This window comes from Passer domesticus, chromosome W (genome assembly GCF_036417665.1).
Source record: "Passer domesticus isolate bPasDom1 chromosome W, bPasDom1.hap1, whole genome shotgun sequence".
NCBI classification, from domain to species: Eukaryota; Metazoa; Chordata; class Aves; order Passeriformes; family Passeridae; genus Passer; species Passer domesticus.
Window position 1 is genome coordinate 33,509,277 of NC_087511.1, and position 14,640 is coordinate 33,523,916.

A 14,640-nucleotide genomic window follows, 5' to 3' on the forward strand; every position below is an offset into this window, starting at 1 on the left:
AGCACAGTATACGTCCCCGGACTTGTGTTCTAAATTCCCGAGTTCTCGACATCTCAGAAACTAACGGGAAGAGAAAGGTTATCTATGGTGGGCTGGGGCAGAACTAGCTGCAAGCACAGCAAAGTTGTCCAAGAATACCTTGCATTTGAATGCTAATGCCAATTGAAGAGGCAGGCGAGTGGTAAGCCATGAACTTCTAGCAGTTAGAAAGCTGCGGACACAGTCCGGGTGTTGTGCGGCTTCACTCTTCGCATCCTAGAAGGTACCGCGCCCTCCGTCTCTCGGATGCGATCAAGCGGCTATTCGCGCAGAGAGCACTGTGCCGGTCACTGTGCGCTCCGGAGCTCTCTTTCTGCCGAAAGACACCTGGCAGCGGCACTTAACTTCGGACAGCTCCGTATCTCCGTATTCTTCATTTCTTGCCTTCTACATCTCAGCAAAATGCTTTTCCACTCTGTCTAGCTAGGAGAAACTGTGCCAGCACAGTATACGTCCCCGGACTTGTGTTCTAAATTCCCGACTTCTCGGCATCTCAGAAACTAACGGGAAGAGAAAGGTTATCGATGGTGGGCTGGGGCAGAACTAGCAGCAAGCACAGCAAAGTTGTCCAAGAATACCTTGCATTCGAATGCTAATGTCAATTGAAGAGGCAGGCGAGTGGTAAGCCATGAACTTCTAGCAGTTAGAAAGCTGCGGACACAGTCTGGGTGTTGTGCAGCTTCACTCTTCGCATCCTAGAAGATACCGCGCTCTCCGTCTCTCGGATGCGATCAAGCGGCTATTCGCGCAGAGAGCACTGTGCCGGTCACTGTGCGCTCCGGAGCTCTCTTTCTGCCGAAAGACGCCTGGCAGCTGCACTTAATTTCGGACAGCTCCGTATCTCCGTATTCTTCATTTCTTGCCTTCTACATCTCAGCAAAATGCTTTTCCACTCTGTGTAGCAAGGAGAAACTGTGCCAGCACAGTATACGTCCCCGGACTTGTGTTCTAAATTCCCGACTTCTCGGCAACTCAGAAACTAAAGGGAAGAGAAAGGTAATCGATGGTGGGCTGGGGCAGAACTAGCAGCAAGCACAGCAAAGTTGTCCAAGAATACCTTGCATTCGAATGCTAATGCCAATTGAAGAGGCAGGCGAGTGGTAAGCCATGAACTTCTAGCAGTTAGAAAGCCGCGGACACAGTCTGGGTGTTGTGCGGCTTCACTCTTCGCATCCTAGAAGATACCGCGCTCTCCGTCTCTCGGATGCGATCAAGCGGCTATTCGCGCAGAGAGCACTGTGCCGGTCACTGTGCGCTCCGGAGCTCTCTTTCTGCCGAAAGACACCTGGCAGCGGCACTTAACTTCGGACAGCTCCGTATCTCCGTATTCTTCATTTCTTGCCTTCTACATCTCAGCAAAATGCTTTTCCACTCTGTCTAGCTAGGAGAAACTGTGCCAGCACAGTATACGTCCCCGGACTTGTGTTCTAAATTCCCGAGTTCTCGACATCTCAGAAACTAACGGGAAGAGAAAGGTTATCTATGGTGGGCTGGGGCAGAACTAGCTGCAAGCACAGCAAAGTTATCCAAGAATACCTTGCATTTGAATGCTAATGCCAATTGAAGAGGCAGGCGAGTGGTAAGCCATGAACTTCTAGCAGTTAGAAAGCTGCGGACACAGTCCGGGTGTTGTGCGGCTTCACTCTTCGCATCCTAGAAGGTACCGCGCTCTCCGTCTCTCGGATGCGATCAAGCGGCTATTCGCGCAGAGAGCACTGTGCCGGTCACTCTGCGCTCCGGAGCTCTCTTTCTGCCGAAAGACACCTGGCAGCGGCACTTAACTTCGGACAGCTCCGTATCTCCGTACTCTGCATTTCTTGTCTTCTGCATCTCAGCAAAATGCTTTTCCACTCTGTGTAGCAAGGAGAAACTGTGCCAGCACAGTATACGTCCCCGGACTTGTGTTCTAAATTCCCGACTTCTCGGCATCTCAGAAACTAACGGGAAGAGAAAGGTTATCGATGGTGGGCTGGGGCAGAACTAGCAGCAAGTACAGCAAAGTTGTCCAAGAATACCTTGCATTCGAATGCTAATGTCAATTGAAGAGGCAGGCGAGTGGTAAGCCATGAACTTCTAGCAGTTAGAAAGCTGCGGACACAGTCTGGGTGTTGTGCGGCTTCACTCTTCGCATCCTAGAAGATACCGCGCTCTCCGTCTCTCGGATGCGATCAAGCGGCTATTCGCGCAGAGAGCACTGTGCCGGTCACTGTGCGCTCCGGAGCTCTCTTTCTGCTGAAAGACGCCTGGCAGCGGCACTTAACTTCGGACAGCTCCGTATCTCCGTATTCTGCATTTCTTGTCTTCTGCACCTCAGCAAAATGTTTTTCCACTCAGTCTAGCTAGGAGAAACTGTGCCAGCACAGTATACGTCCCCGGACTTGTGTTCTAAATTCCCGAGTTCTCGACATCTCAGAAACTAACGGGAAGAGAAAGGTTATCTATGGTGGGCTGGGGCAGAACTAGCTGCAAGCACAGCAAAGTTGTCCAAGAATACCTTGCATTTGAATGCTAATGCCAATTGAAGAGGCAGGCGAGTGGTAAGCCATGAACTTCTAGCAGTTAGAAAGCTGCGGACACAGTCCGGGTGTTGTGCGGCTTCACTCTTCGCATCCTAGAAGGTACCGCGCTCTCCGTCTCTCGGATGCGATCAAGCGGCTATTCGCGCAGAGAGCACTGTGCCGGTCACTGTGCGCTCCGGAGCTCTCTTTCTGCCGAAAGACACCTGGCAGCGGCACTTAACTTCGGACAGCTCCGTATCTCCGTATTCTGCATTTCTTGTCTTCTGCACCTCAGCAAAATGTTTTTCCACTCAGTCTAGCTAGGAGAAACTGTGCCAGCACAGTATACGTCCCCGGACTTGTGTTCTAAATTCCCGAGTTCTCGACATCTCAGAAACTAACGGGAAGAGAAAGGTTATCTATGGTGGGCTGGGGCAGAACTAGCTGCAAGCACAGCAAAGTTGTCCAAGAATACCTTGCATTTGAATGCTAATGCCAATTGAAGAGGCAGGCGAGTGGTAAGCCATGAACTTCTAGCAGTTAGAAAGCTGCGGACACAGTCCGGGTGTTGTGCGGCTTCACTCTTCGCATCCTAGAAGATACCGCGCTCTCCGTCTCTCGGATGCGATCAAGCGGCTATTCGCGCAGAGAGCACTGTGCCGGTCACTGTGCGCTCCGGAGCTCTCTTTCTGCCGAAAGACGCCTGGCAGCTGCACTTAATTTCGGACAGCTCCGTATCTCCGTATTCTTCATTTCTTGCCTTCTACATCTCAGCAAAATGCTTTTCCACTCTGTGTAGCAAGGAGAAACTGTGCCAGCACAGTATACGTCCCCGGACTTGTGTTCTAAATTCCCGACTTCTCGGCAACTCAGAAACTAAAGGGAAGAGAAAGGTAATCGATGGTGGGCTGGGGCAGAACTAGCAGCAAGCACAGCAAAGTTGTCCAAGAATACCTTGCATTCGAATGCTAATGCCAATTGAAGAGGCAGGCGAGTGGTAAGCCATGAACTTCTAGCAGTTAGAAAGCCGCGGACACAGTCTGGGTGTTGTGCGGCTTCACTCTTCGCATCCTAGAAGATACCGCGCTCTCCGTCTCTCGGATGCGATCAAGCGGCTATTCGCGCAGAGAGCACTGTGCCGGTCACTGTGCGCTCCGGAGCTCTCTTTCTGCCGAAAGACACCTGGCAGCGGCACTTAACATCGGACAGCTCCGTATCTCCGTATTCTTCATTTCTTGCCTTCTACATCTCAGCAAAATGCTTTTCCACTCTGTCTAGCTAGGAGAAACTGTGCCAGCACAGTATACGTCCCCGGACTTGTGTTCTAAATTCCCGAGTTCTCGACATCTCAGAAACTAACGGGAAGAGAAAGGTTATCTATGGTGGGCTGGGGCAGAACTAGCTGCAAGCACAGCAAAGTTATCGAAGAATACCTTGCATTTGAATGCTAATGCCAATTGAAGAGGCAGGCGAGTGGTAAGCCATGAACTTCTAGCAGTTAGAAAGCTGCGGACACAGTCCGGGTGTTGTGCGGCTTCACTCTTCGCATCCTAGAAGGTACCGCGCTCTCCGTCTCTCGGATGCGATCAAGCGGCTATTCGCGCAGAGAGCACTGTGCCGGTCACTCTGCGCTCCGGAGCTCTCTTTCTGCCGAAAGACACCTGGCAGCGGCACTTAACTTCGGACAGCTCCGTATCTCCGTACTCTGCATTTCTTGTCTTCTGCATCTCAGCAAAATGCTTTTCCACTCTGTGTAGCAAGGAGAAACTGTGCCAGCACAGTATACATCCCCGGACTTGTGTTCTAAATTCCCGACTTCTCGGCATCTCAGAAACTAACGGGAAGAGAAAGGTTATCGATGGTGGGCTGGGGCAGAACTAGCAGCAAGTACAGCAAAGTTGTCCAAGAATACCTTGCATTCGAATGCTAATGTCAATTGAAGAGGCAGGCGAGTGGTAAGCCATGAACTTCTAGCAGTTAGAAAGCTGCGGACACAGTCTGGGTGTTGTGCGGCTTCACTCTTCGCATCCTAGAAGATACCGCGCTCTCCGTCTCTCGGATGCGATCAAGCGGCTATTCGCGCAGAGAGCACTGTGCCGGTCACTGTGCGCTCCGGAGCTCTCTTTCTGCTGAAAGACGCCTGGCAGCGGCACTTAACTTCGGACAGCTCCGTATCTCCGTATTCTGCATTTCTTGTCTTCTGCACCTCAGCAAAATGTTTTTCCACTCAGTCTAGCTAGGAGAAACTGTGCCAGCACAGTATACGTCCCCGGACTTGTGTTCTAAATTCCCGAGTTCTCGACATCTCAGAAACTAACGGGAAGAGAAAGGTTATCTATGGTGGGCTGGGGCAGAACTAGCTGCAAGCACAGCAAAGTTGTCCAAGAATACCTTGCATTTGAATGCTAATGCCAATTGAAGAGGCAGGCGAGTGGTAAGCCATGAACTTCTAGCAGTTAGAAAGCTGCGGACACAGTCCGGGTGTTGTGCGGCTTCACTCTTCGCATCCTAGAAGGTACCGCGCTCTCCGTCTCTCGGATGCGATCAAGCGGCTATTCGCGCAGAGAGCACTGTGCCGGTCACTCTGCGCTCCGGAGCTCTCTTTCTGCCGAAAGACACCTGGCAGCGGCACTTAACTTCGGACAGCTCCGTATCTCCGTATTCTGCATTTCTTGTCTTCTGCACCTCAGCAAAATGTTTTTCCACTCAGTCTAGCTAGGAGAAACTGTGCCAGCACAGTATACGTCCCCGGACTTGTGTTCTAAATTCCCGAGTTCTCGACATCTCAGAAACTAACGGGAAGAGAAAGGTTATCTATGGTGGGCTGGGGCAGAACTAGCTGCAAGCACAGCAAAGTTGTCCAAGAATACCTTGCATTTGAATGCTAATGCCAATTGAAGAGGCAGGCGAGTGGTAAGCCATGAACTTCTAGCAGTTAGAAAGCTGCGGACACAGTCCGGGTGTTGTGCGGCTTCACTCTTCGCATCCTAGAAGGTACCGCGCTCTCCGTCTCTCGGATGCGATCAAGCGGCTATTCGCGCAGAGAGCACTGTGCCGGTCACTCTGCGCTCCGGAGCTCTCTTTCTGCCGAAAGACACCTGGCAGCGGCACTTAACTTCGGACAGCTCCGTATCTCCGTACTCTGCATTTCTTGTCTTCTGCATCTCAGCAAAATGCTTTTCCACTCTGTGTAGCAAGGAGAAACTGTGCCAGCACAGTATACGTCCCCGGACTTGTGTTCTAAATTCCCGAGTTCTCGGCATCTCAGAAATTAAAGGGAAGAGAAAGGTAATCGATGGTGGGCTGGGGCAGAACTAGCAGCAAGCACAGCAAAGTTGTCCAAGAATACCTTGCATTCGAATGCTAATGCCAATTGAAGAGGCAGGCGAGTGGTAAGCCATGAACTTCTAGCAGTTTGAAAGCCGCGGACACAGTCTGGGTGTTGTGCGGCTTCACTCTTCGCATCCTAGAAGATACCGCGCTCTCCGTCTCTCGGATGCGATCAAGCGGCTATTCGCGCAGAGAGCACTGTGCCGGTCACTGTGCGCTCCGGAGCTCTCTTTCTGCCGAAAGACGCCTGGCAGCTGCACTTAATTTCGGACAGCTCCGTATCTCCGTATTCTTCATTTCTTGCCTTCTACATCTCAGCAAAATGCTTTTCCACTCTGTGTAGCAAGGAGAAACTGTGCCAGCACAGTATACGTCCCCGGACTTGTGTTCTAAATTCCCGAGTTCTCGGCATCTCAGAAACTAACGGGAAGAGAAAGGTTATCGATGGTGGGCTGGGGCAGAACTAGCAGCAAGCACAGCAAAGTTGTCCAAGAATACCTTGCATTCGAATGCTAATGTCAATTGAAGAGGCAGGCGAGTGCTAAGCCATGAACTTCTAGAAGTTAGAAAGCTGCGGACACAGTCTGGGTGTTGTGCGGCTTCACTCTTCGCATCCTAGAAGATACCGCGCTCTCCGTCTCTCGGATGCGATCAAGCGGCTATTCGCGCAGAGAGCACTGTGCCGGTCACTGTGCGCTCCGGAGCTCTCTTTCTGCCGAAAGACGCCTGGCAGCTGCACTTAATTTCGGACAGCTCCGTATCTCCGTATTCTTCATTTCTTGCCTTCTACATCTCAGCAAAATGCTTTTCCACTCTGTGTAGCAAGGAGAAACTGTGCCAGCACAGTATACGTCCCCGGACTTTTGTTCTAAATTCCCGACTTCTCGGCAACTCAGAAACTAAAGGGAAGAGAAAGGTAATCGATGGTGGGCTGGGGCAGAACTAGCAGCAAGCACAGCAAAGTTGTCCAAGAATACCTTGCATTCGAATGCTAATGCCAATTGAAGAGGCAGGCGAGTGGTAAGCCATGAACTTCTAGCAGTTAGAAAGCCGCGGACACAGTCTGGGTGTTGTGCGGCTTCACTCTTCGCATCCTAGAAGGTACCGCGCTCTCCGTCTCTCGGATGCGATCAAGTGGCTATTCGCGCAGAGAGCACTGTGCCGGTCACTCTGCGCTCCGGAGCTCTCTTTCTGCCGAAAGACACCTGGCAGCGGCACTTAACTTCGGACAGCTCCGTATCTCCGTACTCTGCATTTCTTGTCTTCTGCATCTCAGCAAAATGCTTTTCCACTCTGTGTAGCAAGGAGAAACTGTGCCAGCACAGTATACGTCCCAGGACTTGTGTTCTAAATTCCCGAGTTCTCGGCATCTCAGAAACTAAAGGGAAGAGAAAGGTAATCGATGGTGGGCTGGGGCAGAACTAGCAGCAAGCACAGCAAAGTTGTCCAAGAATACCTTGCATTCGAATGCTAATGCCAATTGAAGAGGCAGGCGAGTGGTAAGCCATGAACTTCTAGCAGTTAGAAAGCCGCGGACACAGTCTGGGTGTTGTGCGGCTTCACTCTTCGCATCCTAGAAGATACAGCGCTCTCCGTCTCTCGGATGCGATCAAGCGGCTATTCGCGCAGAGAGCACTGTGCCGGTCACTCTGCGCTCCGGAGCTCTCTTTCTGCCGAAAGACACCTGGCAGCGGCACTTAACTTCGGACAGCTCCGTATCTCCGTACTCTGCATTTCTTGTCTTCTGCACCTCAGCAAAATGTTTTTCCACTCAGTCTAGCTAGGAGAAACTGTGCCAGCACAGTATACGTCCCCGGACTTGTGTTCTAAATTCCCGAGTTCTCGACATCTCAGAAACTAACGGGAAGAGAAAGGTTATCTATGGTGGGCTGGGGCAGAACTAGCAGCAAGCACAGCAAAGTTGTCCAAGAATACCTTGCATTCGAATGCTAATGCCAATTGAAGAGGCAGGCGAGTGGTAAGCCATGAACTTCTAGCAGTTAGAAAGCTGCGGACACAGTCCGGGTGTTGTGCGGCTTCACTCTTCGCATCCTAGAAGGTACCGCGCTCTCCGTCTCTCGGATGCGATCAAGCGGCTATTCGCGCAGAGAGCACTGTGCCGGTCACTGTGCGCTCCGGACCTCTCTTTCTGCCGAAAGACACCTGGCAGTGGCACTTAACTTCGGACAGCTCCGTATCTCCATATTCTTCATTTCTTGCCTTCTACATCTCAGCAAAATGCTTTTCCACTCTGTGTAGCAAGGAGAAACTGTGCCAGCACAGTATACGTCCCCGGACTTGTGTTCTAAATTCCCGACTTCTCGGCAACTCAGAAACTAAAGGGAAGAGAAAGGTAATCGATGGTGGGCTGGGGCAGAACTAGCAGCAAGCACAGCAAAGTTGTCCAAGAATACCTTGCATTCGAATGCTAATGCCAATTGAAGAGGCAGGCGAGTGGTAAGCCATGAACTTCTAGCAGTTAGAAAGCCGCGGACACAGTCTGGGTGTTGTGCGGCTTCACTCTTCGCATCCTAGAAGGTACCGCGCTCTCCGTCTCTCGGATGCGATCAAGCGGCTATTCGCGCAGAGAGCACTGTGCCGGTCACTCTGCGCTCCGGAGCTCTCTTTCTGCCGAAAGACACCTGGCAGCGGCACTTAACTTCGGACAGCTCCGTATCTCCGTACTCTGCATTTCTTGTCTTCTGCATCTCAGCAAAATGCTTTTCCACTCTGTGTAGCAAGGAGAAACTGTGCCAGCACAGTATACGTCCCCGGACTTGTGTTCTAAATTCCCGAGTTCTCGGCATCTCAGAAACTAAAGGGAAGAGAAAGGTAATCGATGGTGGGCTGGGGCAGAACTAGCAGCAAGTACAGCAAAGTTGTCCAAGAATACCTTGCATTCGAATGCTAATGTCAATTGAAGAGGCAGGCGAGTGGTAAGCCATGAACTTCTAGCAGTTAGAAAGCTGCGGACACAGTCTGGGTGTTGTGCGGCTTCACTCTTCGCATCCTAGAAGATACCGCGCTCTCCGTCTCTCGGATGCGATCAAGCGGCTATTCGCGCAGAGAGCACTGTGCCGGTCACTGTGCGCTCCGGAGCTCTCTTTCTGCTGAAAGACGCCTGGCAGCGGCACTTAACTTCGGACAGCTCCGTATCTCCGTATTCTGCATTTCTTGTCTTCTGCACCTCAGCAAAATGTTTTTCCACTCAGTCTAGCTAGGAGAAACTGTGCCAGCACAGTATACGTCCCCGGACTTGTGTTCTAAATTCCCGAGTTCTCGACATCTCAGAAACTAACGGGAAGAGAAAGGTTATCTATGGTGGGCTGGGGCAGAACTAGCTGCAAGCACAGCAAAGTTGTCCAAGAATACCTTGCATTTGAATGCTAATGCCAATTGAAGAGGCAGGCGAGTGGTAAGCCATGAACTTCTAGCAGTTAGAAAGCTGCGGACACAGTCCGGGTGTTGTGCGGCTTCACTCTTCGCATCCTAGAAGGTACCGCGCTCTCCGTCTCTCGGATGCGATCAAGCGGCTATTCGCGCAGAGAGCACTGTGCCGGTCACTCTGCGCTCCGGAGCTCTCTTTCTGCCGAAAGACACCTGGCAGCGGCACTTAACTTCGGACAGCTCCGTATCTCCGTACTCTGCATTTCTTGTCTTCTGCATCTCAGCAAAATGCTTTTCCACTCTGTGTAGCAAGGAGAAACTGTGCCAGCACAGTATACGTCCCCGGACTTGTGTTCTAAATTCCCGAGTTCTCGGCATCTCAGAAACTAAAGGGAAGAGAAAGGTAATCGATGGTGGGCTGGGGCAGAACTAGCAGCAAGCACAGCAAAGTTGTCCAAGAATACCTTGCAATCGAATGCTAATGCCAATTGAAGAGGCAGGCGAGTGGTAAGCCATGAACTTCTAGCAGTTTGAAAGCCGCGGACACAGTCTGGGTGTTGTGCGGCTTCACTCTTCGCATCCTAGAAGATACCGCGCTCTCCGTCTCTCGGATGCGATCAAGCGGCTATTCGCGCAGAGAGCACTGTGCCGGTCACTGTGCGCTCCGGAGCTCTCTTTCTGCCGAAAGACGCCTGGCAGCTGCACTTAATTTCGGACAGCTCCGTATCTCCGTATTCTTCATTTCTTGCCTTCTACATCTCAGCAAAATGCTTTTCCACTCTGTGTAGCAAGGAGAAACTGTGCCAGCACAGTATACGTCCCCGGACTTGTGTTCTAAATTCCCGAGTTCTCGGCATCTCAGAAACTAACGGGAAGAGAAAGGTTATCGATGGTGGGCTGGGGCAGAACTAGCAGCAAGCACAGCAAAGTTGTCCAAGAATACCTTGCATTCGAATGCTAATGTCAATTGAAGAGGCAGGCGAGTGCTAAGCCATGAACTTCTAGAAGTTAGAAAGCTGCGGACACAGTCTGGGTGTTGTGCGGCTTCACTCTTCGCATCCTAGAAGATACCGCGCTCTCCGTCTCTCGGATGCGATCAAGCGGCTATTCGCGCAGAGAGCACTGTGCCGGTCACTGTGCGCTCCGGAGCTCTCTTTCTGCCGAAAGACACCTGGCAGCGGCACTTAACTTCGGACAGCTCCGTATCTCCGTATTCTTCATTTCTTGCCTTCTACATCTCAGCAAAATGCTTTTCCACTCTGTCTAGCTAGGAGAAACTGTGCCAGCACAGTATACGTCCCCGGACTTGTGTTCTAAATTCCCGAGTTCTCGACATCTCAGAAACTAACGGGAAGAGAAAGGTTATCTATGGTGGGCTGGGGCAGAACTAGCTGCAAGCACAGCAAAGTTATCCAAGAATACCTTGCATTTGAATGCTAATGCCAATTGAAGAGGCAGGCGAGTGGTAAGCCATGAACTTCTAGCAGTTAGAAAGCTGCGGACACAGTCCGGGTGTTGTGCGGCTTCACTCTTCGCATCCTAGAAGGTACCGCGCTCTCCGTCTCTCGGATGCGATCAAGTGGCTATTCGCGCAGAGAGCACTGTGCCGGTCACTCTGCGCTCCGGAGCTCTCTTTCTGCCGAAAGACACCTGGCAGCGGCACTTAACTTCGGACAGCTCCGTATCTCCGTACTCTGCATTTCTTGTCTTCTGCATCTCAGCAAAATGCTTTTCCACTCTGTGTAGCAAGGAGAAACTGTGCCAGCACAGTATACGTCCCCGGACTTGTGTTCTAAATTCCCGAGTTCTCGGCATCTCAGAAACTAAAGGGAAGAGAAAGGTAATCGATGGTGGGCTGGGGCAGAACTAGCAGCAAGCACAGCAAAGTTGTCCAAGAATACCTTGCATTCGAATGCTAATGCCAATTGAAGAGGCAGGCGAGTGGTAAGCCATGAACTTCTAGCAGTTAGAAAGCCGCGGACACAGTCTGGGTGTTGTGCGGCTTCACTCTTCGCATCCTAGAAGATACAGCGCTCTCCGTCTCTCGGATGCGATCAAGCGGCTATTCGCGCAGAGAGCACTGTGCCGGTCACTGTGCGCTCCGGAGCTCTCTTTCTGCCGAAAGACGCCTGGCAGCTGCACTTAATTTCGGACAGCTCCGTATCTCCGTATTCTTCATTTCTTGCCTTCTACATCTCAGCAAAATGCTTTTCCACTCTGTGTAGCAAGGAGAAACTGTGCCAGCACAGTATACGTCCCCGGACTTGTGTTCTAAATTCCCGACTTCTCGGCAACTCAGAAACTAAAGGGAAGAGAAAGGTAATCGATGGTGGGCTGGGGCAGAACTAGCAGCAAGCACAGCAAAGTTGTCCAAGAATACCTTGCATTCGAATGCTAATGCCAATTGAAGAGGCAGGCGAGTGGTAAGCCATGAACTTCTAGCAGTTAGAAAGCCGCGGACACAGTCTGGGTGTTGTGCGGCTTCACTCTTCGCATCCTAGAAGATACCGCGCTCTCCGTCTCTCGGATGCGATCAAGCGGCTATTCGCGCAGAGAGCACTGTGCCGGTCACTGTGCGCTCCGGAGCTCTCTTTCTGCCGAAAGACACCTGGCAGCGGCACTTAACTTCGGACAGCTCCGTATCTCCGTATTCTTCATTTCTTGCCTTCTACATCTCAGCAAAATGCTTTTCCACTCTGTCTAGCTAGGAGAAACTGTGCCAGCACAGTATACGTCCCCGGACTTGTGTTCTAAATTCCCGAGTTCTCGACATCTCAGAAACTAACGGGAAGAGAAAGGTTATCTATGGTGGGCTGGGGCAGAACTAGCTGCAAGCACAGCAAAGTTATCCAAGAATACCTTGCATTTGAATGCTAATGCCAATTGAAGAGGCAGGCGAGTGGTAAGCCATGAACTTCTAGCAGTTAGAAAGCTGCGGACACAGTCCGGGTGTTGTGCGGCTTCACTCTTCGCATCCTAGAAGGTACCGCGCTCTCCGTCTCTCGGATGCGATCAAGTGGCTATTCGCGCAGAGAGCACTGTGCCGGTCACTCTGCGCTCCGGAGCTCTCTTTCTGCCGAAAGACACCTGGCAGCGGCACTTAACTTCGGACAGCTCCGTATCTCCGTACTCTGCATTTCTTGTCTTCTGCATCTCAGCAAAATGCTTTTCCACTCTGTGTAGCAAGGAGAAACTGTGCCAGCACAGTATACGTCCCCGGACTTGTGTTCTAAATTCCCGAGTTCTCGGCATCTCAGAAACTAAAGGGAAGAGAAAGGTAATCGATGGTGGGCTGGGGCAGAACTAGCAGCAAGCACAGCAAAGTTGTCCAAGAATACCTTGCATTCGAATGCTAATGCCAATTGAAGAGGCAGGCGAGTGGTAAGCCATGAACTTCTAGCAGTTAGAAAGCCGCGGACACAGTCTGGGTGTTGTGCGGCTTCACTCTTCGCATCCTAGAAGATACAGCGCTCTCCGTCTCTCGGATGCGATCAAGCGGCTATTCGCGCAGAGAGCACTGTGCCGGTCACTCTGCGCTCCGGAGCTCTCTTTCTGCCGAAAGACACCTGGCAGCGGCACTTAACTTCGGACAGCTCCGTATCTCCGTACTCTGCATTTCTTGTCTTCTGCACCTCAGCAAAATGTTTTTCCACTCAGTCTAGCTAGGAGAAACTGTGCCAGCACAGTATACGTCCCCGGACTTGTGTTCTAAATTCCCGAGTTCTCGACATCTCAGAAACTAACGGGAAGAGAAAGGTTATCTATGGTGGGCTGGGGCAGAACTAGCTGCAAGCACAGCAAAGTTGTCCAAGAATACCTTGCATTTGAATGCTAATGCCAATTGAAGAGGCAGGCGAGTGGTAAGCCATGAACTTCTAGCAGTTAGAAAGCTGCGGACACAGTCTGGGTGTTGTGCGGCTTCACTCTTCGCATCCTAGAAGGTACCGCGCTCTCCGTCTCTCGGATGCGATCAAGCGGCTATTCGCGCAGAGAGCACTGTGCCGGTCACTCTGCGCTCCGGAGCTCTCTTTCTGCCGAAAGACACCTGGCAGCGGCACTTAACTTCGGACAGCTCCGTATCTCCGTATTCTGCATTTCTTGTCTTCTGCACCTCAGCAAAATGTTTTTCCACTCAGTCTAGCTAGGAGAAACTGTGCCAGCACAGTATACGTCCCCGGACTTGTGTTCTAAATTCCCGAGTTCTCGACATCTCAGAAACTAACGGGAAGAGAAAGGTAATCGATGGTGGGCTGGGGCAGAACTAGCTGCAAGCACAGCAAAGTTGTCCAAGAATACCTTGCATTTGAATGCTAATGCCAATTGAAGAGGCAGGCGAGTGGTAAGCCATGAACTTCTAGCAGTTAGAAAGCTGCGGACACAGTCCGGGTGTTGTGCGGCTAAACTCTTCGCATCCTAGAAGGTACGGCGCTCTCCGTCTCTCGGATGCGATCAAGCGGCTATTCGCGCAGAGAGCACTGTGCCGGTCACTCTGCGCTCCGGAGCCCTCTTTCTGCCGAAAGACACCTGGCAGCGGCACTTAACTTCGGACAGCTCCGTATCTCCGTACTCTGCATTTCTTGTCTTCTGCATCTCAGCAAAATGCTTTTCCACTCTGTGTAGCAAGGAGAAACTGTGCCAGCACAGTATACGTCCCCGGACTTGTGTTCTAAATTCCCGAGTTCTCGGCATCTCAGAAACTAAAGGGAAGAGAAAGGTAATCGATGGTGGGCTGGGGCAGAACTAGCAGCAAGCACAGCAAAGTTGTCCAAGAATACCTTGCATTCGAATGCTAATGCCAATTGAAGAGGCAGGCGAGTGGTAAGCCATGAACTTCTAGCAGTTAGAAAGCTGCGGACACAGTCTGGGTGTTGTGCGGCTTCACTCTTCGCATCCTAGAAGGTACCGCGCTCTCCGTCTCTCGGATGCGATCAAGCGGCTATTCGCGCAGAGAGCACTGTGCCGGTCACTGTGCGCTCCGGACCTCTCTTTCTGCCGAAAGACACCTGGCAGTGGCACTTAACTTCGGACAGCTCCGTATCTCCATATTCTTCATTTCTTGCCTTCTACATCTCAGCAAAATGCTTTTCCACTCTGTGTAGCAAGGAGAAACTGTGCCAGCACAGTATACGTCCCCGGACTTGTGTTCTAAATTCCCGACTTCTCGGCAACTCAGAAACTAAAGGGAAGAGAAAGGTAATCGATGGTGGGCTGGGGCAGAACTAGCAGCAAGCACAGCAAAGTTGTCCAAGAATACCTTGCATTCGAATGCTAATGCCAATTGAAGAGGCAGGCGAGTGGTAAGCCATGAACTTCTAGCAGTTAGAAAGCCGCGGACACAGTCTGGGTGTTGTGCGGCTTCACTCTTCGCATCCTAGAAGATACCGCG